Genomic DNA, 25,793 nt, shown 5'->3' with positions numbered 1-25,793 from the left:
CATTGAAAGAGCTGATGAAGATTTTGGAAATGATCTTGCAGTGATTTGGAAAAAATTCAAAATATCATCAACATAGCAGAAGATGGTTGAGAGACATCATTAAAAATCTTGTGTATACCATTACCCTGTTTTCTTAATATTCTCTTTGGCCACCAGAATTTGGGAGAGTGGTTTGCCACAATCAATTACACTGAATACTGGCACATCACAAAGTGCATAGTTGGGGAATGGGTAATGGTCCTGCATGGTATGGAACTTAGAACTCGGTGGTCGCCACATAGCCTCCATCTACCACCTTTCTTTTTTTGCCATATGGAGTGGAGACCCCCATTCACTGACATGGATACAAGACTCTCTGGTAACATTTTGTTCCTTGCCTGTTGTGCTGCTCTGAATTTCTCTGGTGGCAGGCGACGTGAATGGGAGAAGATAGGTTGTCCAGGCATTGTTTTGATGAGATGCTGAGTGGTGTGTGAACGTTTTTCACATGCTTTGGCAGGGTCTGTCAGAGTGGGGAATTCACGCAGTAACTGAGAACACTGGACATGGCATAGAGCTCATCGCCTCTCACAGACAGGGTATTGGAAGGAACGGTTTGCTTCTCACACTCCACACATGTGTGTGGTCTGAATTTAGTGCAGCACAACATGGAGATCTTTGAGTTAGCCAAAGTGGGCTTAACACACTCATCACGAACCAAGGCAAGCGACGTGACAGGTGGAAAATTGCCAGTGTGCACTCTCACTAGACATCCATCGGGTAAGTCCAGAATCGCCTTGTAAAAAAGTAGGAAATCATCACCAATGATTGGACCACAACCATCAGCAAGAATGAACTTCCATGATGGACAAAAATCTAGTGAAATTTCTCGTTCACCATATGTGTTGATGCAGGTATTACTTCCAGCAGACGACATATGAGGAGTGGCTGAAGTCGGTTCAGGGCTCTGATGCCATGGGAAAACACTAATTTCTGAGGCAGAGTCGACTAGAAATATGTAACCAGTGTTCCTGTCCTTGATAAACAGTCTTCTGAAATGTTGTAGCCCTGCGACCACTGTGTTGCTGCAATGTAGGGCACTGGCTGTGGTCAGGGGTGTTTTGTTTGGATGACGAGTGGGAACATCCACTAATGCACATCGCTCACGTTTGGATATGCTCACAGTGCAGAACATTTTTTGCATTAGCCCCAAACTTTTTGTGAAACAAACACCAAATGGAAGAGTCATCTGGTTAAATTGAGCTATTTGTGTCCCAGAAATTTGTTGGAGGACGTGAACTGATGTTGAATTTTATCACAGGAATCACTTGATTGTTGTGCACATATTGTGGGCATCATGCATCAGAGCTAGCTTTGTCTGTTCTAGTCATTCATTTTACAGGGCCATTAGTCATTACACTGCAAGGCATTTGCGGTCCAGTGCTCCCGGATGCACGCGATAATTGATCCAACGTACCTGTCTTCAAGGTAAGTAGCCATAGAGACCGCATTCTTAGCTCACTCTGAGAGTGGTGGATTGGTTTCAGCAGCTAACCCAGAGCATAACTTTACAGAAAGCTTGTTGAGCCATATGAGGTATAAAGCAGTCTCAGTCAACAAGACTTCGCGTGCAAATGAATGTAATTCAAGTATCAGTTCTGAAGGCGTCAAATGCACATAGGTTTGGAATGAGAGCAAGTTTTTAAAACGTTCATGGAACAGTAGAGAATAATGTTCCATTAGCACCTCTTTCAGGTTGGCATAAGATTGTTGTTGTAGGATATGCTACACATTTTTTAAGCAATTAGGGTATAGTAGAGCTAACACTAATGCATACTTGTCAGACTCACTGTGCACTCGGTGTTTCATAAAATATTGCTTTCACTTGAATAAACCACAATTCACTGTTTGTCGACCAAAATGGTAGCACTTTCACATTATCAATGTTTTACAGGGAAGAAGCATGATGTAGTTACATATTGGCGTGATTACTTATTTGCCCAGCTGTGGTCGAAATAGAAACTGTTGGCGTAAAAACTGGTGTATGTTCTTGCTTCACTGATGCCAGAAACAGCTCAAAAGTACCGGAAGGGTGCAACAGTAATGGATCTGACTCTGCTGTCACTGGTTTATCCATGTTCTAGTCGGTGGTCACCAATGTAGGAGATGATGAAAGGAAGTTCTGACTTATCTCAACTATGAATGAACAAACATAGCACAGCAAATAATTTATTAAGCTTCTAAACACTTGTGAGGAGCACAGATAAATTTAAAATTGAAATTTGTGTTAAGTTCCTATGGGACCAAACTACTGAAGTCGTCGGTCCCTAGGCATACACGCTACATAATCCTACTTAAACTGTCTTAAGCTACTGACAACACACAAACATCCATGGTCAAGGGAGGCCTCAAACCTCCAACAGGGGCAGCTGTGCAAACTGTGGCAAGGAGCCTCAGACAGCGCAGCTATCCCGTACAGAGAGCACAGATACATACACACTCAAAACATGTTGAAGAACCCATCAATACCTCTCAAAGAAGATCATACATAGTCTTTTCACTGGGGTTTCGCAATCAGTCGATACTGTGCTCACCACACAATCTTGTCGAAATTTACGTCAATCAAAATTTTCACAAATACTTTAAAAACAGCCTATGCCTGAAAAATACGTCAAACAGCACTGCACACTGTCAAATATTTGGCAAGCACAGTTATGTTTGACAAACTGCTTGCTCGTTTATTGGAGCCTTTACAATACAAAAACACATCACGGCAGTAGCGCTCTTAGTGGCCTGATAGTGAACTTTGGGTATGAGAAAATATGGCATGAAAATGTGTATTTTTGCTTTGCAAAATAGCAGTATTAGATGGTAATATTTTTCTGTTGCATGTATGAGTAGTCTGGCGGTAAAGTGTGTGCCCAGAAACGTTTTTGAGGCCTTACAAATAAATATACTTGAGAAATCGCAATGAAAATCTAAGATTAACTTAGCACAGCTGGGGTACACAGTACGTAAAATTTTGTAAATAACGTTACAGGCGTCTCCTGACTATAAAATTATTTATTTGCCAAATCCAAAATGGTACTTTTGACTGTTTAGCCATTATCAAGTGAAGATAATTGCAATTTATCACTTGTCAAAACCTGAAAATCATCTGTCATTACACGACACAAAAGCTGGTTACATTGTATTGAATTGTAAGTATATTTCATATGCTGTGTTACTTTTGTTCACATCCGTTTTTGCTACTTTCTTACATTTAAAGGTGGCGATTGAAAATTCATTGAAGTGAGAAGATGTATTATTTAGTAGTAGTGGCAGTAGTAGTAGTAGAAGTAGTAGCTTTATTCATCTGTAGATCTCTTTTTGCAAGGATATAGAACATGTCAAAGTATTTTCAAGTTAAGACCAATTTAAAATAACCTAATTCGTATACATTTACAGTTACAAACTTCTAGTTAGAGACAATCATTAAATTTACTCCTGGTATACAATACCTTTTTTTTAAAAAAAAACTTATAAATAACGTAATGCCATAGCGTTCACTCATATCTCACTATCAGTCACTGCACACACTATACACACATTGTTTCATAACACTTCACTCCCAACACATACAAACATACACACACTGATGATCTCTGGGCCATTTTCTGCACCGCAACTTCCCATTTGCAACCCTGAAAAACTGAGTCAGCATCTCTCTACAATGAGAGAGATATTGAGTCAGGAAGAAGAAGAGTTGTTAGTATTGTGCTATGCGTAGCTTGGGGTTAAGTAGTTCTAGAAAACGAAAAATGAAGGAAAAAACATAGTGTGAAAGGTATTATGTGTAATGTTGCAAGTTTTATGATCGTTATTGTTATTTATTTGTATAACTTTTTTTTACCAAACCCCTATTCTGTTTTATCTAATTAATCCTTCACTGTATAAAATGTATTGCATAACAGGTACTTTTAGCAGCCTTTTTAAAGAAGTTAATTTTTGCAATTTCTTTAATCTCTTTTGGAAATTTATTGTATTGTTTTATTCCCCTGTATAAAATACTGTTTTGAGTTTTATGTTTATTTTTTCTTGGTAGATGTAAGTTGAGTTTAGCTTGTGTTCCATGGTCATGGACAAAGCTGTTTGTGCAGTAATTACCAATGTTATTTTTTTTATGTGTTTAACTGACTGGTAAATGTATTCACATGGAGAATTTAAAATCTCCAGTGTTTTGAACATATCTTTACAATGAGCTCGGCTACTATGTTAAGTTATTATTATTATGGCTCTTTTCTGGAATTTGAAAATTGTGTTCATATGTTGTGCATATAATGCAACTAAAAGACACTGCATGTTACACACTGATGATAGGATTCTAAGGGTATAACATACTGATGACATTCTGTTTGCAAGTACCTTTCTGTCTGCAGCTTTTGGTAGTGTGGTAGCGCTCTCGCTTCCCACGCCTGGGTTCCCGGGTTCGATTACTGGCAGGGTCAGGGATTTTCTCTGCCTTGTGATGACTGGGTGTTGTGTGCTGTCCTTAGGTTAGTTAGGTTTAAGTAGTTCTAAGTTCTAGGGGACTGATGACCATAGATGTTAAGTCCCATAGTGCTCAGAGCCATTTGAACCATTTGAACCAAGTACCTTTGTGTGTTCACACCACTTCAACTGAGATTCAATATTCATTCCTGGAAATTTTGCATTTGTTACTCAATCTATAGAGGTGCCATGTACATTTAATTTAACATTGTCATTTTCCCTCTTCAAACTGATATTCATGGGATTAGTTTTGTTTATGTTCAATGTCACTTTATTGCTTATTGCCCAATCATAAACTTCCTTGAGAGTTTCATTTGCTTTCTCTGCAAGGAGTTCTCTTGTTTTCTCAGTGACTATAATATTGCTGTCATCAGCAAAGAGATTTTTTTCACCATGAGTAGCGCTACTGAGAAAGACATTGCTGTATATCAGGAATAGTATTGGTTGTTATATGCTACCTTGCGGAACCCCTATATTAATGTATTTTGGTTCTCATATGTGTTTCACTAAATGTTTAGATCTATTTGAAGTATGTTTTATCTCTACTTTTTGTACCCTATCTGCTACGTATGATCGAAACCAGTCATTAGCTACCCCTCTTATTCCTAATGCTTCTAATTTATTTAATAGAATCTTGTTGTCGACTGTATCAAAGGCCTTAGAAAGATCCAAAAATATGCCTGTGACACACTCATCTTTATCAAGAGCATCAAGTACAACTTTTGTGAATTCTACTATGGCTGACTCCGTATTTTTGCCACTTCAGAAAAAAAACTTTGATTCACTTAAAAGATTATTTTTATTCAGGTAATTCATTAATTTGTCTTTCATAATTGCTTCTATTACTTTTTGGTGACAGCAGGAAAATGGGCCGGTAATTTTTTATGTCTTCTGCATTAGCGAAGGTACAACTCTTGCCTGTTTTAACTGCTCTGGCAATGTCCCCGATGTGAAGGATTCATTTATTATATTTCTTAAGGGGGCATTGTATAATCTCTATGTATTGTTTCAGTACACACATTGGTTCTTCATATAAGCCTACTGAGTTTTTATTTTTTTGTTTTTGAACAGTTTTATTGACTTCGTTCTCTGTGGTTGGAAGTAACATCATTGTATTTAGTGCAACATTATTGACAGGAGTTATATTTGTTTGGGGGAATTTTTGCTGTAACTTCTCTGCAGTATTTGAAAAATGCTGTTTTACATAGTTTGCTAAGTGTTGTGGATCATTTATTACCTTATCCCCCTCCCTTAGCAGTATGTTATTCTGCATTTGTTTGCCTCTCCCAGTTACTTTTTTAAAAACATCCCAGACTGCTTTGCTTTTATTCTCTGCATTATGTATTATTTTGTCATTAAATACTTTTTTGCAGCAGTCAGCACCTTCCTATAGATCTTTTTGTATCTATGATAGGAAATTAAGAATTCTAGATCATTGTGACTCTTTTTAATGGAACTGAGGAATTTAAGTGTTTGCCTGCTGTTATCCATCTTTTTTTGTGAGATGTTGATAAAGACATGCATACTTTTGGAAATGCCTTTTCAAAGTTCAATTTAAATAATATGGAGAATTTAGAGAATTTCATATTCACGTTGGTTTCCTTATACACTTCATCCCAGCTTTGTTTTGCTTGTTGTTTTGAAATTTTTTTATTTTGATTTCTGATAGACGTCGTTTGTAGGCTTGTAGTTTAGGGAATGATTTGATGCCTGATTTTACTGTTGTTATTTGACAGAGATGGTCTAATAGTTCGAGATCTTTTACAGCTACATCACATTTTTCCCTGTCTACATTTGTGGCCACATGGTCAATTACTGATCCAGTCATTGTAGTAACCCTTGTTGCACTATTGACCAATAGGGACATGCCAAGACTTTGAAGGATATTTATGAGGGTGCTGCTGGATTCATTTATGATATTAGTGTTAATATTAATGTCCCTACACAGAATTATGTTGACCTTTGTATTTGAGACTTTATCTAGAACTTCTGTTAATGTATTGAAAAAAGTATCCACACTACCACTGGGATATATAAACACACACAAAATGATTAATTTCTAGATGATATCAAGCCCTGTTAATTCAATAGCTGATATTTCAAAGTGTTTGTCTTCACTTACTGAACTGCGGTTATGTCTTTATGTGGACTGTGTTCCTTTTCTGATATAAATGCATGCTCCTCCACCCCTTGCAGCAGTTCTACAGTAAGAGTATGCCTTTTTGTACAGTGATAATACTACATGTTGAATTTCTGTGTCTCTACACCAGTGCTCAGTAACACAAACTAATGTGCAGTTCAAAGATTGGAGCTCAACGTCTAATAGTTGCATTTTATTTTTTATTGATTGCCTGTTTTGATGGAGGATAGTTAAGTCTGTAAAATGCCCCATGTTACTCTTCCCAGTGATTTGTTTTTCTTTGTGACATCTGGTATTTGTGATATCTGAAGTGTTGAAATCTGTCTTGTGAGTGACTGTTTCAGTATTTTTTATACTGCTGGAGATACTCTTTAGGCAGGGGAATCTGTTGTCCGGATTTATCCTTAAGAAGGCCTACTCTTCCTACCTATTAAACAGATATTTGACCATGTGTGGCTCGAGATTCATCCCCTATACTTTCATGAGTCAGCTGAATTTGTAATACTTATTAACAGTGTGTGGATACATTTGCATAACTTCTGTTGTATTTTTAGCATTTGCAAGGAAGGACTTTCTAGCTGCTAAGACTACAAAGCATTTTCATCTACATCTCCATCCATACCATGCAAATCACTATGAAACACACTGTGCTCAGTAGCAAGAAACGACTACATTGAAAGTAGAATCATTCTGTGAAAAAATGGAAATGAGCGAATGGCACTGTGGGCCGGGAGTCCCCATTCGGGAAAATTTGGTTGCTGAGGGCAAGTACTTATTGCATTTGACACCACATTGAGCGACTTGCGCTTTGGATGGGGATGAAATGATGATAACACAACACCAAGCCCCTGAGCAGAGAAAATCTCCTGCCTCAGCTGGGAATAGACCCCGGGCTCCTCGGCATGGCATTCCACCGCGCTGACTGCTCAGCTAGCGGGGGCAGACAGAATCATTCTGTAAGAAGATGTAATAAAACTGACTGCCAATTCTGCCAAAAGTTGCTAACATAGTGTTCTCTATTACATGCGAGAAAGTATGGAGAAAGGATGCCAACAAAATAAAGTCGAATAAAACAAATATATATTTACAATGCATTTAATTCGAGCAGTTCAAGATGGATGCATAAGTGGCAACAAACATACGTAAGTCCTAGAACACCATGCAACTAAACCAGCATTTATTTTATATGAAATAAAGGCAAATTTGGAAACATTTACTTAAACCAGTATCACAGATGCGAGACTAAATCAAGTAAAATCATCATCTTCATCAGTTTTCTGCTATATTAGCAAGTCCTTTGCCTCTCCATTTTCTGCGATCCACTGCTTCCTTGTTAAGGCTGCTGTATGTTGTACCGTCCTTCACATCTTCCAGCATGTGAAATCTCTTCCTTCCTCACTTCCTTTTCCCTTCTACATAACCTTCTAAAACTGTTTTTATCAGTCCGTCATTCGTTCTTAATATATACCCAATCCAATTTCGTTTTCTTCTTTTATTACATCTAGTAACTGTCTTTTCTCTCCCACTCTTCTCAGTACGTCTTCATTTTTTACTCTGTCCATCCAACTTATTCTTTTCATCCTCTGCTTTGTCCACATCTCAGAAGCCTGCAGCCTTTTTCTGTCTTTCTTCCTCGAAGTCCATGTTTCAGCGCCATTGAGAAGAACACTCCACACAAAACATTTTATGAGTCTTTTCCTCAGTTCTCTGTCCAGACTGCTGCAGAATATTCTCCTTTTCTTATGAAATGCCTCTTTTGCCATTGCTATCCTTGTTTTAATTTCTTTGCAGCACTTCCAGTCAGAGTCTATACCGCTTCCAATATACCGTTCTAATATTTCTCCATTCAACATAATTTTTATTTCTTTATTTCCTCCTAGTGCCAGCATTTTTATATTCTTTGTGTTAATTTTCATTCCACAATTTTTTCTGTTAACTTCAATGGTGTCCACTAAATCCTGTAATTCTTTTTCCCCTGTGGCTAGAAGGACTATGTCATCAGCAAATCTCAACCACCCTACTTTTCTTCCTCTAATTTCTAACCCTTTGTCATCTAATGAGCATTGGTCAATCATATTTTCCAAGAAGAGGTTGAAAAGGGTAGGTGATAGACAGCATCCTTGTCTTACTCCTTTTCCTAGTCCGATCCAGTTTGTACTTTCTCCTCTCACTTTAACTGAGGCTTTTTAATTAAGATATAATGAGTTTACAAGTCTTCTGGTTTTCCAGTCCACTCTCTTTTCCCTCATTATAGTCACCAGCTTGTCACAAGCGACATTGTCAAATGCCTTTTCTAGATCGATGAAGCACATATAGTGGTCTCTTACTCTTTCAATAAACCTTTCTCCCAAGATTCGTAGGAGCCCTATTGCATCTCTGGTGCCCTTATTGCATCTAAAGCCAAACTGCTCCTCGCCAAGATTCTCGTCCATTACTTTTTCAAAGTCTCTTATTAATTATTCTTAATATCACTTTGATTGCATGTGAAATGAGGCCGAGTGTCCTGTGCTCACTGCATTTCTTGGTTCCTTGTTTTTTCGCTAGTGGAATCATTACTGTTATCAGAAAGTCCTCAGGCCATTCACTACTGTCATATATTTTATTACATAACCTCAATATTTCTCTTATTGCATCTTGGTTCAAGCATTTTAATATTTCTCCTGGTATGTGAGCACCATATAGTCAAGGGACGTTCAAAAAGTTTCTGTGCAAACGCAGTACAGTCCAACATCAGTATACTAGCCAGGCAAAATTGCCATGAGCATTGAAGCAAACATCTCGCTATCGCACCAAGTTGAAGATATGTGTTTGTTTTAACAATGTGTCCTGCTGTGTCAAGAAGTCTATTATTGTCTGTTGCACATAGTCGCGTGACAGGAATCGTCCACCCTTCAAGGCCTTTTTTTGGGAGCAGAGTTGTGATAATTCCATGTGGAGGGATCAAGCCTATAAGAGTGGAATCTCGAGCGTCTCCCACTTGAGTTGGCGTAATTTCGATGTTATGATATTTGCAATCGACCAACATCTTATGTCGAACTGCAACTATCACGATACTTGCTGCACCATTCATTTCCAACAGATATGCTGCTTTATAGACTTTCTTTATTCTCCTACTGGTGTCTACCAGTGTTTGTTCTTCAGCAGACAAGAAAAAATAACAGGACGTTGGTTCTGTTTGGTCGCATTTAGTAATAATGTCTCCATAGTTCACGTTTCGGCTTTTACCGCACGTACATCAGAAAGACATAAATGCCACAGTTGTCCCTTGCCTACATGTTGGTGCATATATACCTACATCAGAGTCGTTCTACGTGGCATATACGCTGCAGCAACACCCTCAAACAGAAACTTTTTGATTACACCTTATATTTATCGTGCAGTTCAAAGAGTACAGTACATACAACAAGTCACAATCAGAAACACAATTGAATGAAACTAGATGATGTTTACTACAAAACAAAATATGAAAGACTTCAAATCACCCAATAAGAAAACGGAGGATGAAAGACTGATAAACCTGCAGTGCTCCTAGTGTCCTGGCAGTGAACCACGGTCTCATTATCAGAAGTCCCTACATGAGTCTCACCCCTGTGAGGTAGTCGCACAATAAACTGCGTTTACATTGAGTTTAAAAACGTTTTTCTGTTCACAACATTGTTTCACCAAAGCCAGCAACATCTTGGCAACAATATTCGTTATTCACTTTCCCATCTGCACTAGCAACAAACGTTTATCCTTCTGTATTTGCACTGTCTGGTATGCTCCATTGGCAGCAAACATTTTAGATAGTGTATTAGCACCAAGAGTTATACTACGACAAATGAAGACAAAGAATTAATTATATGTGGTGCTGCATTAATAATACTAGACGACATAAGCAAATTGTAAAGGGCAAAGTTGAAAACGAGACTTAGAACCAGCAGTTAAAATGCTAATGCAGAAACGTCAGCAGAGGCTCTGCTTCCACAATCAAAGCTTCTGAGAGTCGATGGGTGGGGATGTCGTGTTCCGATTTAGGTTGATCAATCTATTGCTGGTTGCGCCATGCATTAGCCATTGACCCTGCTCCATATGCTTTGACGTCATCCTGGAACTCTGCTCTTTTGCAGCAGTCAGCACAGCCAGCAGAATTTAAACCCATGGGACTATTCCATCATCATTTGACATAGCTGGGCCATCTGACTACACACAGCATGCAACAGTCGTAAATGCACCTATGATGCTGCCGCTATGAACCATCACCCGCTGTATGAGTGCCTGAACCCTGGCACCCATGCTCCTTGTCTCTTATAACTGCCATCTGGTTTCTGTACAAATTGTAAATAGCCTTTCGTTCCCTGTATTTTACCTCTGCCACCTTCAGAACATGAAAGAGAGTATTCCAGTCCACATTGTTAAAAGCTTCCTCTAAGTCTACAAATGATAGAAATGTAAGTTTGCCTTTCCTTAATCTATTTTCTAAGATAAGTCGTAGTGTCAGTATTGCCTCACGTGTTCCAACATTTCTATGGAATCCAAACTGATCTTCCACGAGGTTGGCTTCTACCAGTTTTTCCATTCATCTGTAAAGAATCCCTGTCAGTATTTTGTAGCCATGGCTTATTAAACTGATAATTTGGTAATTTTCACATCTGTCAACACCTGCTATCATTGGGATTGGAATTATTATATTCTTCTTGAAGTCTGAGGGTATTTCGCCTGTCTCATACATCTTTCTCAATAGATGGTAGAGTTTTGTTAAGACTGGCTCTCCCAAGGCTGTCAGTAGTTCCAATGGAATGTTGTCTACTCCTGGGGCCTTGTTTCGACTTAGGTCTTTCAGTGCTGTATCAAACTGTTCACGCAGTATCATATCTCCTATTTCATCTTCATCTACACTCTCTTCCATTTCCATAATATTGTCCTCAAGAACATCATCCTTGTATGGACCCTCTATATACTCCTTCTACCTTTCTGCTTTCCCTTCTTTGCTTAGAACTGGGTTTCTATCTGAGCTCTTGGTATTCATGCAAGTGGTTCTCTTTTCTCCAAAGGTCTCTTTAGTTTTCCTGTGTGCAGTACTTATCTTACCCCTAGTGATAGATGCTTCTACATCCTTACATATGTCCTCTAGCCATCCCTGCTTAGCTATTTTTCATTTCTTGTCTATCTCATTTTTGAGTTGTTTGTACACCCTTTTACCTGCCTCATTTACTGATTTTTTTGTATTTTCTCTTTTCATTAATTAAATTCAATATCTCTTCTGTTACCCAAGGATTTCTATTAGCCCTCGTAGTTTTATCTGCTTGATCCTATGCTACCTTCACTATTTCATCTCTCAAAGGTACCCATTCTTCTTCTACTGTGTTTCTTTCCCCCATTCTTGTCAATCGTTCCATAATGGTCTTCCTGAAACTCTCTACAACCTCTGGTTCTTTCAGTTTATCCAGGTCACATCTCTTCAAATTCCCACCTTTTTGCAGTTTCTTCAGTTTTAATCTACAATTCAGAACCAATTGAGTTTGGTCAGAGTCCACATCTGGTCCTGTAAATGTCTTACAATTTAGAACCTGGTTCCTAAATCTCTGACTTACCATTATGTAATCTATCTGAGACCTTCCAGTATCTCCAGGCTTCTTCCATGTATACACATTCTTTCACGATTCTTGAACCAAGTGTTAGCTATGATTAAGTTATGCTCTGTGCAGAATTCTACCAGGTGGCTTCCTCTTTCATTCCTTACACCCATTCCTTATTCACCTACTACGTTTCCTTCTCTTTCTTTTCCAGCTATCGAATTCCAGTCACCCATGACTATTAAATTTTCGTCTCCCTTCACTATCTGAATAATTTCTTTAATCTCATCATACATTTCATCAATCTCCGTCGTCATCTGCGGAGCTAGTTGGCATTTAAACTTTTACTACTGTGGTAGGCGTGGGCTTCGTATCTATCTTGGACACAATAATGCGTTCACTATGCTGTGTGGAGTAGCTTACCCGCATTCCTATTTTCCTATTCATTCTTAAACCTACTCCTGCATTACCCCTATTTGATTTTGTATTTATAACCCTGTATTCACCTGATCCTTCCGTTGCGTTGCACCAACGGTATGGCTATCTGTATCGCTGAGGCATGCAAGCCTCCCCAAACTACAAGGTCCATGGTTCATGTTATGTTAATAACACTGAAACGTATGTTTTATTGCCACAGATTTATTTTTATATATTGTTGTGGTCCTCAGTCCTGAGACTGGTTTGATGCAGCTCTCCATGCTACTCTATCCTGTGCAAGCTTCTTCATCTCCCAGTACCTACTGCAACCTACATCCTTCTGAATCTGCTTAGTGTATTGATCTCTTGGTCTCCCTCTACGATTTTTACCCTCCACACTCCCCTCCAATGCTAAATTTGTGATCCCTCGATGCCTCAGAACATGTCCTACCAACCGATCCCTTCTTCTAGTCAAGTTGTGCCACAAACTTCTCTTCTCCCCAATCCTATTCAATACCTCCTCATTAGTTACGTGATCTACCCACCTTATCTTCAGCATTCTTCTGTAGCACCACATTTCGAAAGCTTCTATTCTCTTCTTGTCCAAACTAGTTATCGTCCATGTCTCACTTCCATACATGGCTACACTCCATACAAATACTTTCAAAAACGACTTCCTGACACTTAAATCTATATTCGATGTTAACAAATTTCTCTTCTTCAGAAACGCTTTCCTTGCCATTGCCAGTCTACATTTTATATCCTCTCTACTTCGACCATCATCGGTTATTTTACTCCCTAAATAGCAAAACTCCTTTACTACTTTAAGTGTCTCATTTCCTAATCTAATTCCCTCAGCATCACCCGACTTAATTTGACTACATTCCATTATCCTCGTTTTGCTTTTGTTGATGTTCATCTTATATCCTCCTTTCAAGACACTGTCCATTCCGTTCAACTGCTCTTCCAAGTCCTTTGCTGTCTCTGACAGAATTACAATGTCATCGGCGAACCTCAAAGTTTTTACTTCTTCTCCATGAATTTTAATACCTACTCCGAATTTTTCTTTTGTTTCCTTTACTGCTTGCTCAATATACAGATTGAATAACATCGGGGAGAGGCTACAACCCTGTCTCACTCCTTTCCCAACCACTGCTTCCCTTTCATGCCCCTCGACTCTTATAACTGCCATCTGGTTTCTGTACAAATTGTAAATAGCCTTTCGCTCCCTGTATTTTACCCCTGCCACCTTCAGAATTTGAAAGAGAGTATTCCAGTCAACATTGTCAAAAGCTTTCTCTAAGTCTACAAATGCTAGAAACGTAGGTTTGGCTTTTCTTAATCTATCTTCCAAGATAAGTCGTAAGGTCAGTATTGCCTCACGTGTTCCAACATTTCTACGGAATCCAAACTGATCTTCCCCGAGGTCGGCTTCTACCAGTTTTTCCATTCGTCTGTAAAGAATTCGCGTTAGTATTTTGCAGCTGTGACTTATTAAACTGATAGTTCGGTAATTTTCACATCTGTCAACACCTGCTTTCTTTGGGATTGGAATTATTATATTCTTCTTAAAGTCTGAGGGTATTTCGCCTGTCTCATACATCTTGCTCACCAGATGGTAGAGTTTTGTCAGGACTGGCTCTCCTGAGGCCATCAGTAGTTCTAATGGAATGTTGTCTACTCCCGGGGCCTTGTTTTGACTCAGGTCTTACAGTGCTCTGTCAAACTCTTCACGCAGTATCTTATCTCCCATTTCATCTTCATCTACATCCTCTTCCATTTCCATAATATTGTCCTCAAGTACATCGCCCTTGTATAAACCCTCTATATACTCCTTCCACCTATCTGCTTTCCCTTCTTTGCTTAGAACTGGGTTACCATCTGAGCTCTTGATATTCATACAAGTGGTTCTCTTCTCTCCAAAGGTCTCTTTAATTTTCCTGTAGGCGGTATCTATCTTACCCCTAGTGAGATAAGCCTCTACATCCTTACATTTGTCCTCTATCCATCCCTGCTTAGCCATTTTGCACTTCCTGTCGATTTCATTTTTGAGACGTTTGTATTCCTTTTTGCCTGCTTCATTTACTGCATTTTTATATTTTCTCCTTTCATCAATTAAATTCAATATTTCTTCTGTTACCCAAGGATTTCTATTAGCCCGCGTCTTTTTACCTACTTGATCGTCTGCTGCCTTCACCACTTCATCCCTCAGAGCTACCCATTCTTCTTCTACTGTATTTCCTTCCCCCATTCCTGTCAATTGTTCCCTAATGCTCTCCCTGAAACTCTCTACAACCTCTGGTTCTTTCAGTTTATCCAGGTCCCATCTCCTTAAATTCCCACCTTTTTGCAGTTTCTTCAGTTTCAATCTGCAGTTCATAACCAATAGATTGTGGTCAGAATCTACATCTGCCCCAGGAAATGTCTTACAATTTAAAACCTGGTTCCTAAATCTCTGTCTTACCATTATATAATCTATCTGAAACCTGTCAGTATCTCCAGGCTTCTTCCATGTATACAGCCTCCTTTCATGATTCTTGAACCAAGTGTTAGCTATGATTAAGTTATGCTTTGTGCAAAATTCTACAAGGCGGCTTCCTCTTTCATTCCTTCCCCCCAATCCATATTCACCTACTATGTTTCCTTCTCTCCCTTTTCCTACTGACGAATTCCAGTCACCCATGACTATTAAATTTTCGTCTCCCTTCACTACCTGAATAATTTCTTTTATCTCGTCATACATTTCATCTATTTCTTCATCATCTGCAGAGCTAGTTGGCATATAAACTTGTACTACTGTAGTAAGCATGGGCTTTGTGCCTATCTTGGCCACAATAATGCGTTCACTATGCTGTTTGTAGTAGCTAACCCGCACTCCTATTTTTTTATTCATTATTAAACCTACTCCTGCATTACCCCTATTTGATTTTGTATTTATAACCCTGTAATCACCTGATCAAAAGTCTTGTTCCTCCTGCCACCGAACTTCACTAATTCCCACTATATCTAACTTTAACCTATCCATTTCCCTTTTTAAATTTTCTAACCTACCTGCCCGATTAAGTGATCTGACATTCCACGCTCCGATCCGTAGAACGCCAGTTTTCTTTCTCCTGATAACGACATCCTCTTGAGTAGTCCCCGCCCGGAGATCTGAATGGGGGACTATTTTACCTCCGGAATATTTTACCCAAGAGGACGCCATCATCATTTAATCATACAGTAGAGCTGCATGTCCTCGGGAAAAATTACGGCTGTAGTTTCCCCTTGCTTTCAGCCGTTCGCAGTACCAGCACAGCAAGGCCGTTTTGGTTAATGTTACAAGGCCAGATCAGTCAATCATCCAGACTGTTGCCCCTGCAACTACTGAAAAGGCTGCTGCCCCTCTTCAGGAACCACATATTTGTCTGGCCTCTCAACAGATACCCCTCCGTTGTGGTTGCACCTACGGTATGGCCATCTGTATCGCTGAGGCACGCAAGCCTCCCCACCAACAGCAAGGTCCATGGTTCATGGTTCATATAGATTACAATTATTCCAAATAATCATCATTTTTAACAAACACTCCGATGTCACTAGTATTTCCAATAAATGTGTCAGGAGAATTTGCATCTGATGATCTGCCTGCCTCAACAAAGTTCATTACTGACTCTTCCTTCCTGTCAAAATTCACCTCTGCCTCAAAGAGACAGTCATAATCTTTTTGTTGTGACTGTCGTGTCGTAGGGGGACAGTTCAAGCAATTTGCTGGTTATATATTTACCAAAGCCGCTTAATAAATCTTGTTGTCATTGCTGAGAAATATTCTGAACCATTTCTACTTCTTCGTTTATAGGGTTGATTTCACGATGGCTTTGGGTGTAGAGTGCAGAGTCACATCGTTCCCAAAAAAGAATAAAATAAACAGTGCATCATGTAAGAAGTGCCAGAAACGTGTATTTAAAGGAACTCTGTGCGTTAAATGCAACCTTTGGTTACATGAAAAGTGTGCCAAAGTATGTCTGAAATTCATTAATGACAATATACAGTGGTCGTGTGCTGACTGTTTAGAACTAGAAATCGCGTGTTTGCCATTGGTAGTGTAGTCGAAAGATGATATTATAAAAGTGCTGTTAGGTGATATAGACGCTCTGAAAATTGATATACGACTACTGACAAAAGAAAACAAAGACCTGAAGCGTCAAGAAAATTGTGGTTGTACGAAAACACCAGTTGTTGTGGAGCATACACAAGAAAATGAACGAAACATGAATAATGGACAAAATCGGGAAAATTGTCTGAGTGATACACTTCCGCAATCCTCAAAAGAATGTGTAACAGTTTTGGAACAAGCTGAAGACATTAAATCAAGGAATAAACATAAATGGACAAAAGTGACATACAACAAAAGAGTGCACAAGCAGTGCAGTAGTGAAATGAATCCTCTCAAAGAAGAGTTCCTCGTTATTGGCAACAAAATGCTGAAAAACATCGAAGCATAAAAATTTTGAAACGTCCCCTTAGAACAATTTATACACGACTGTGCTTAACCTGACACACAATATTTTTAGCGCAACGCAATCTGACTATCAAAGATCCCTGCAAAAGAATGGCACTGAGTAACATTAAACTATACCTTTCAGAAATCACTTACCTCACAAAAATCTTCATTACTCAAACTGCTGCAATACAGCGAGCGCCACTACTGCCAGCTAAATAAAAGATTCAAACTACTGAAGGCACTAACTACTGATAGGGATAGTTAACAAATGAAAGATTTTAATAGAGAACAAACACTGTATTTACCTTAATATCATCAAAAGTCATAATATATGTAATTTCAAAACTCCGCCATTTCCTTCCACACATCCACCACTGCTGGCGACTCACCTCTAACTGCGCAACGCTACGCGCTGTTCACATCCAGCTGCCGCTGCCCAACACTACAATGGCAGACAACAATGCAAACTAGCCACAGACTGCACACAGCACAGCCAGTGATTTTCATATAGAGCGCTACATAACGTTGCCAATAAGAAAACATAAACAGCCTACTTACATAGCCCCCATGCTCCCCACAAAAAATTTTACAAATTTTTTTGGGCAGTGGCCAATAATGATTTGAAAACATTTTTCATAATTACAATAACAAGGATATCAAATGCACACACTTATTAATACAATGTTGGTCAAAAGCTAAAATTTTCTCACAGTCCATAAAGATAGTCCTGATCATTCATCATAATAGTAATTACAGTTTTTGTTTTTCACAAAGTCTCATTAGTAAAAGAGAACGCACACAGAAGTAGTGGATTTCCATGCAGTCTTGAAGAAGTAGTGTTGTCCTTCCAAATGAAAGGCAGTGCTGACTCTTGACATGCTGACAGGTAATGGGCCACAACAGAGCATACCCACAGCAGAGTCATTCGACGTTTTGAAGAAGATTGGTAGGTAGGTCATCACAGAGTAGACCCACTGTAGTCCTGGTAGAGATTACGGTATTGGTGGGCCACCAGAGGTGCAGACCCACTGCAGTCCTTGTAGAAATTGTGGACAGGCCCACTGTAGTCCTGGTAGAGGTGATGGTATTGGTGGGCCACCAGAGGTGCAGACCCACTGCAGTCCTCGTAGAAATAATGGTACTGGTGCGTCAGCAAAGGTGTAGACCCACTGTAGTCCTTGTAGAAATAATGGTATTGGTGGGTCATCAAAGGTGTAGACTCACTGTAGTCCTGGTAGAGATGGCCAGCAGCCATCTGTTGTGACTGTGCGGGTGCACAATCACCATCGAAAAGTCTTGCAGAGAATATAGCAAGTCCATAATCACCACTTGTGCACTCACAAAGTTTTTTGGAATAGTCCTTAGAACCAGCAATGCTGTTATCCAGTCCCTTGCTGAATTAGTAACACACGTGCAAACACTAACAGTCCCAACTTCTCACATATTGTGCATTACTATGACCAACAGAAAAGTGTGCAGTGAAATGGAACTTACAAGTTACTTAATTTGATGAACTGGTGTCAATTACAATATTATAACATGAGAATACAATTACAAAGGTACAAAATACATCATTAAAGAACATAACAATACAGATAACATTTGTAGTACAGGCTTTACAAAATAATCGAAATAGGCATCAGTGTTACAGGAATTATGGCATAAGTAAATACATAAAAGATCAGAATAATTATTGAAACATCAACTTCACACATGAGCATTAAAACAAGACAGAATAAATAATGTCTAACCATCTTTACAAAGAAAATAATATATTATTAATGCCAATTATATTTGAGGAGAACAGTATTCCTCATCATAGTGAATGTAGGTTAATATTAGAAGAAAAAATTCTATGAAACTACACAAAGACAGGAAGAAAACAAATACACAAGGGTACACAAACACGTAGTGGGATAACACAAAAGGAAAGGACTGGGTTCGTTTTCAGTGTAACATTTGGTACTGCAGTCCAACCCAAAACTTCATTCCGTACATCTTTTGTCTTATTTCAACCTTTGTTTCCACCAAAAAAATCCTATCCAAGCATGCTTTCTGTATTTATATATTCACATTTTTCTTACGTCATTATTTATTTTTCATTATCTTACCTCATCATTTATTTCCAAGAAAATTCTACCTATACCTGCTTTCTGTACTTTTTTCGTATAACTTCTCAATGCATTTCTCCCAATTCATCGCAACTCATTCTCTTATAGTCTACCTCCTCTTAAGTTAACTTAAATCTACTGAGCTCAGATGCTAAACTAAGGGATGAGGCAATGCAGCAGCATAAAACAATTAACACAAACATCAAGGACAAAAATTTTAAATAGGCAAAGCAATTGCAATACTACAACTAATATAAGGCACTGTGCAGCAAACAAGAAAAATAAAACAGTAGTAAAACTAGCTTAGAAGAGTAACACAAAATCAAATTCAGTAACACTATGCCTGGCAAACAGCAGTAACTTATACCGAAACATGACATAGCTCAAGCAGAAAAAATAGTACACTAAAGAAAACAATGCAGATAAGGGAAATGTCTATTCACATCTTAATGTCTATGTAATTAAAGTGGTGCACCACAACAACTTATTGTAAAAAAAATATTACTATGTACTTGAAAAGAAAATTATGTGTCCAGTTACTGTTACTAGTCTTTTCTTATTGTTCTTTCCTTTCCAAGTGCTCCTTTTTTAAAGAATGTGGATTACAAAATTATTATTTAATAGATCTGTTGACAGAAAGTGTTCACATTAGCAAATGCATTTTATTTTATAAAAGCAATGCTGCAACACAGCTGGAAACCAGATATCAAATGAAATAAGCAACTATGTACAAAGTAAAGCATAAGAACATCATTCAGTAGTCATGAGGCATTTCACAAGTTAGTAGAAAAATCTCTCAACTAGAGAGACAGTAGTCATAATCAGGTCTATAGACATAAAAATATTTCTCGTCATTTCCTTAGGCATGTCAATAAATATCATAAATTAAGAGCTCCACAGTGTAATCATATGTTTTCAAGTTCGACCATGTCGTTTTTGCGATGCTTTCTTCAAAGGAATGTCATTAGCGGGAGTTTAGGCCTCTTTTTTTTTTCTCCACCTAATGGCTTTCTTTTGTCAGACGACTACCTCTCAGCTGGGCGCCAAAAACGCATTACGTCAAGATCACTTACCTTTCTTAACGAAATATTTACGACAGCAGTTTCCGCAACAGTGGCAGTCTCATATAAAAAATTTCACAGGTCAAGAATTAGCGTTACAAATGTGTAGAAACAAAATCCTGTAAATATAACAGTTTCCAAAAAATTTTCGCCGGCATTGTGATACAATAATACACATCGTCGTCGTAAAAATAACATCATAACACCTCAGTCAAATCTCAAAAACGTCGTAGCTTCCTGCAATAATTTCAAAACCTAAAAAAATTCTCTGCTCATTTAAATAGCGTCATCTACCTCAAACGTACTTTAAAATCATTCTCCCTTACCAAATACATCATTCAAAGCTCTCATAGTATCACAATGGTATCAAAAAAATATGAACAGTTCACAAACTACAGACAAAATACAATTTCGTAAGTGTGAAGTTATCCAACTCTGTAATTGCGTAAACATGTGTCACTGACGTAGTAAAAAGTTTGTCTCACTCAGTTAAATGATCCGATAGCTATGTAATTTATGTGTTAGAGGAATATGGTACCGATGTGTAAAGTTGTATAAGCAAATACCATATTAGCTAGGGCTCCTTGTGCTTGCCAAACACATGGTACACAAAGTAGGCGTGTACCTTTTTTTTTTAATTTTTTCAACTGATCTTGTACTTCCCGGATTTCTCTTTTGTACTGTGTATTGAATTGATTTTGATTTTTTTTGAATTTTCTTATTTGTTCATACTCTTCTGTGTCAGTGAAGGCTACAGGTCTTGTGTCATTCAGATCATCATCTACCTTTGTAGATAAGTTGGTGACCTGATCCGAAAGTTCGGCTACTTTCTCCGATAGTGTACTTATTTCCTCCATGTGTCTTTCTGAACCAATTTTCAGGGTATGTACTGTGTCCTTTAAATTTTCCTGAGTTTTTGCAAGTTGCGTAACCGAATCGGTAGATGCAACTGAGTCAATTTTAGCTTGCAAGGTCTCATGATTTTCATGAACAATAGTTTGCAGTTCTTTTATGGCTGCTTCGTGATTCTGTAATGCATTTTCATGACGCGAAAAAATAGGTTGGAAATGCTCACAAATTTGTGTTTTTACGTCATTACAGATTTTTTGACATTTCGATTCGATGTTATGTAACTCAGCAGTTAAATCTTCACGTGTTTGTTCAAGTGTGGTGTCTAACTTTTGAAGATTTTGTTCCATTGTGTCTAACTTTTTAAGATTTTGTTCCACTGTGTCTAACTTTTTAAGATTTTGTTCCACTGTGTCTTACTTTTTAAGATTTTGTTCCACTGTGTCTAACTATTGCTGTGTTTGTCTCTGGTATTGTTCCATTGTGTCTAACTTTTGAACCTTTTGCTGTGTTTGTCTCTGATTTTGTTCCATTGTGTCTAACTTTTGAAGCTTTTGCTGTGTTTGTCTCTGATTTTGTTCCACTGTGTCTAACGTTTGAAGATTTTGTCCCATTTGTTGCATTAATTGTAATAACAATGCATTAGTGTCTGGAATCTGTTCCTCTACGCTTTTCGGCAGTGCATTTGCACCAGCAACATTCACATTTTGACAAGCAGAAAATGTGTCTTGACTCATTTGAGAAAACGGTGAGGACCCAAAACCTAAGTCTACAGTATTTGCAATATTGTGTTCTGTCATTTCGGATTCCTGAGGGGAGCTGTTGCCGACCGATCGATCGATAATGCTTCCCTGTTGACTAATTGTTTCACTGTCTACACCATTGTTTGCAGCCCGCTCCATTTCCCTATGTACAATTACCAAATTACTACTTTCAACATTAGTTAATTCATTACTCGGTGGCGCTAACACACTGCTTTCGTCTTCACTGTCATTTCTCAGTTTACGTTGGAGCCTAGTATTATGTTTTTCACACGCCATTATTGTCACAATATTTCACACGACAACACAAAAAAAAACACAATTTGAAGAGCAAAAATAAGAGAACACATTAACATAGAACTGAAAATAAATCCAGTTAATTGCAAGCGCAGCTGCGAAATACTTGGTGCAAATCTACATGCATGCCACAACTGTTTTACTGTGCAACAATGAAAAACCACAACTACCAAGGAAATTCTCTCTATAATTACGCGCTAGCAATAAACAAAAGCTACACTAAATACACAAACTACAAGAAAAAATCAGAAGATTCCAGTGAGGTATCCTGGCAGGGTCGCCATATGAAACGTCCCCTTAGAACAATTTATACACGACTGTGCTTAACCTGACACACAATATTTTTAGCGCAACGCAATCTGACTATCAAAGATCCCTGCAAAAGAATGGTCCTGAGTAACATTAAACTATACCTTTCAGAAATCACTTACCTCACAAAAATCTTCATTACTCGAACTACTGCAACGCAGCGAGCGCCACTACTGCCAGCTAAATAAAAGATTCAAACTACTGAAGGCACTAACTACTGATAGGGATAGTTAGCAAATGAAAGATTTTAATAGAGAACAAACACTGTATTTACCTTAATATCATCAAAAGTCATAATATATGTAATTTCAAAACTCCACCATTTCCTTCCACACATCCACCACTGCTGGCGGCTCACCTCTAACTGCGCAACGCTACACGCTGTTCACATCCAGCTGCCGCTGCCCAACACTACGATGGCAGACAACAATGCAAACTAGCCACAGACTGCACACAGCACAGCCAGTGATTTTCATATTGAGCGCTACGTAACGTTGCCAATAAGAAAACATAAACAGCCTACTTACAATTTATGTACATCCAAGAATCAAGTCTCAACAAATGAATAAACATCTGAATAACTTATTAAGCTCAGAAGAAACTTAAAGAGACGAATCCAGTGGTGACTACAAAACTGTTCTCCTACATATGGGGACAAATTCTCTTTGAAGCAGCAGCGAGGAAGAAATTGTTGGTGAGACAAGAAACATGATTTGAACGGCAAGACACCTCTACAAAGCTTCTAGGATTGTAATAATTGGCGTAATATGCAGAAGGTCAGCGATCGAAATATACACAGCAAGAATAAATTCTTGTATTAAAGTTCATTGGAACAGGTTAAGAGCTGTATTTATAGATCCTAATAAATTATTGAGTAATAAATGTTTGGAGAAAGGTGGTTTACATCTTAACAGATTAGGTTCCACTCAGCAAAGTGTCTGCTGATACTTGTCAAATCAGAAGATACTAGGGAAACTAAAAAGTGCTGGTGTGTACGACTTCCAACCAATAGTAAACATAAAATTGTAAATAGAACTGAGTGTACGTATATCATGTACTATAATGTAAATGGATTAAACGCTGAATACTCTGGTGACACAGCTCTAAAATAGATGAGATTGAAATTTTTTTGTCTCGGTTTAAAAATGTTAAAGGAATTTGTTTAAATAAACACTGGCTTAGTGAAAGTACAATAAAAATCTTACATAAAATTGAAAACTGTGGTTCAAATGGCTCTGAGTACTATGCGACTTAACTTCTGAGGTCATCAGTCGCCTAGAACTTAGAACTAATTAAACCTAACTAACCTGAGGACATCACACATATCCATGCCCGAGGGAGGATTCGAACCTGCGACTGTAGCTGTCGCTCGGTTCCAGACTGTAGCGCCTAGAACCGCACGGCCACTCCGGCCGGCGAAAACTGTGGTATTTTAGAATCTATGCCTCACTGGTGTGTGAATATTTTTTGTGTTGCTATGGGAAACTATGGACGCTATGACTTGTTTTATTCCGTGTATTGAGCTTGTTATGTGTGCAAGTCATGTTGCTTGTTTAATGTAGTAATAAATTGTTCCAATCAGAAACCGACCCTAAATTACTCTGTTAACAGGTTATAGTCCCAGAATTGTAAATCGGCGTAGTTTGTAAAAAAAAGTACGAGATCACCGACTCGGGAAAATTAGCAGCAGCTCGCGATAATTTGGAACGAAATAATCGCTAAAATCATGGTGCCAGTAAATACCAATTCATTGGCTACGATCGAAAACCTGATGGGAACAGAAAACTACAATAGCTGGAAGTTCGCTATGTGAACATATTTAGAACGCGAATAATTGTGGGGATCCGTCAGTGGCGAAGTATAAAATGCAACTAAAGTTTGTGCAGGAAGAGCCAAAATTATACTGTCCATCCATCCGTCGATATACGTTCACTTGCAATATACATCTACACCAAAAGAAGGGTGGGACAAGCTAAAGCAAGTCTACAAAGATTCTGGTCTCTTCAGAAGGGTAGTGTTATTAAAAACGTTACTGTCAGCCAGACAGGAGTATTGTTTGTCAGTAGAAGAATATGTGTCAAAGATAATTTCCACGTCACAAAAACTAAATGGATTGAATTTTGAAGTCAAAGAAGAATGATTCGGGTGTATTCTGCTTGCAGGATTACCAGACGAATATAAGCCTATGGCTATGAGCTTAGAAAATTCAAATGTGTCGATCACAGGAGACTCCATAAAAATAAATTACAAGAAATAAACGATGAAGCTTGTAATAAACAATCGATTAGTGATACTACTCTGCGAGTCAACAAGAAAAAGAGCGATGTAATATTCAAAAAGTGTCCCAGCTGCTATAACTGCAACAAGTGCGGGCGTCTGGCTAAAAACTGTCGCAGCAAGAAGAAAAATGACGAAAAAACTTCGGCCAAGACAGCCAGCTACCAGTTGTTTCTCACAGCAGCAGATGCAGGTAAAGATACACGGACAGAATGGTACATAGACTCAGGTGCATCGGCGCACGTGTCTAAATATCCTTGTAATGAAAATAGTGTTAGAGCATTTACAGACCCGCAAGTTTTAATAGCAAATAATGAAAACTTACTCATAAAACGTTGTAAGAGGTCCATGACTGAGGAAGTTATTGCTAGTGTACTCGAGCAGATGTAACTTCGATGGATTGCTCACGCGCCGCCTGCCATATGTAAGCTACATTAGAATCGCAGACCAGAGAGCAGTGTTGGCAGCAGTAGTTGTAGTAGTAGCAGCTCGCAGTCAGGCGGTTGGGTCAGGTCGCTCTTAGAGAGCAGTTGTAGCTCACAGAGAGCACTTGTGTCCCGTATGGAATTACCAAGGCCTGTCATGGAGAACGATAGCGATGCTTGAGTGATGCAGTATAAGGCAAAAGCAAAAATTATTATTATTTATTGCCATGCACATATGTAATTTGCAACAACTCATTCTGTACTATTGTTATATCAAAGTCACATATAAATAATTTTCAATAATTTTTCAACAATAATCTTTCTTATGAAGATAACTTTTGATAATCATTCGCCTGGATTTAAAGTTTTTACTAATTTCTCCTATCCATAGTCACGCCAACTATCATAAAGAAAAATCAGTTGTTTTTTTATACATAGAAAAATATAGTGACCAGAATTGCACTGGGCTGTGCTAGAAAAATTTCTTATAGGAGCAGATACATTCACATTATCTGGCGACATAATTGAGGTACATTCAGAATGACTTTTAAGGGCCATGACACAGCATTGCTGACGTCTAGATTTTCCCGTTTACATTCACA

This window comes from Schistocerca cancellata, chromosome 7 (assembly GCF_023864275.1).
Source record: "Schistocerca cancellata isolate TAMUIC-IGC-003103 chromosome 7, iqSchCanc2.1, whole genome shotgun sequence".
NCBI lineage: Eukaryota > Metazoa > Arthropoda > Insecta > Orthoptera > Acrididae > Schistocerca > Schistocerca cancellata.
Note: the sequence above shows the minus strand (reverse complement) of the source record.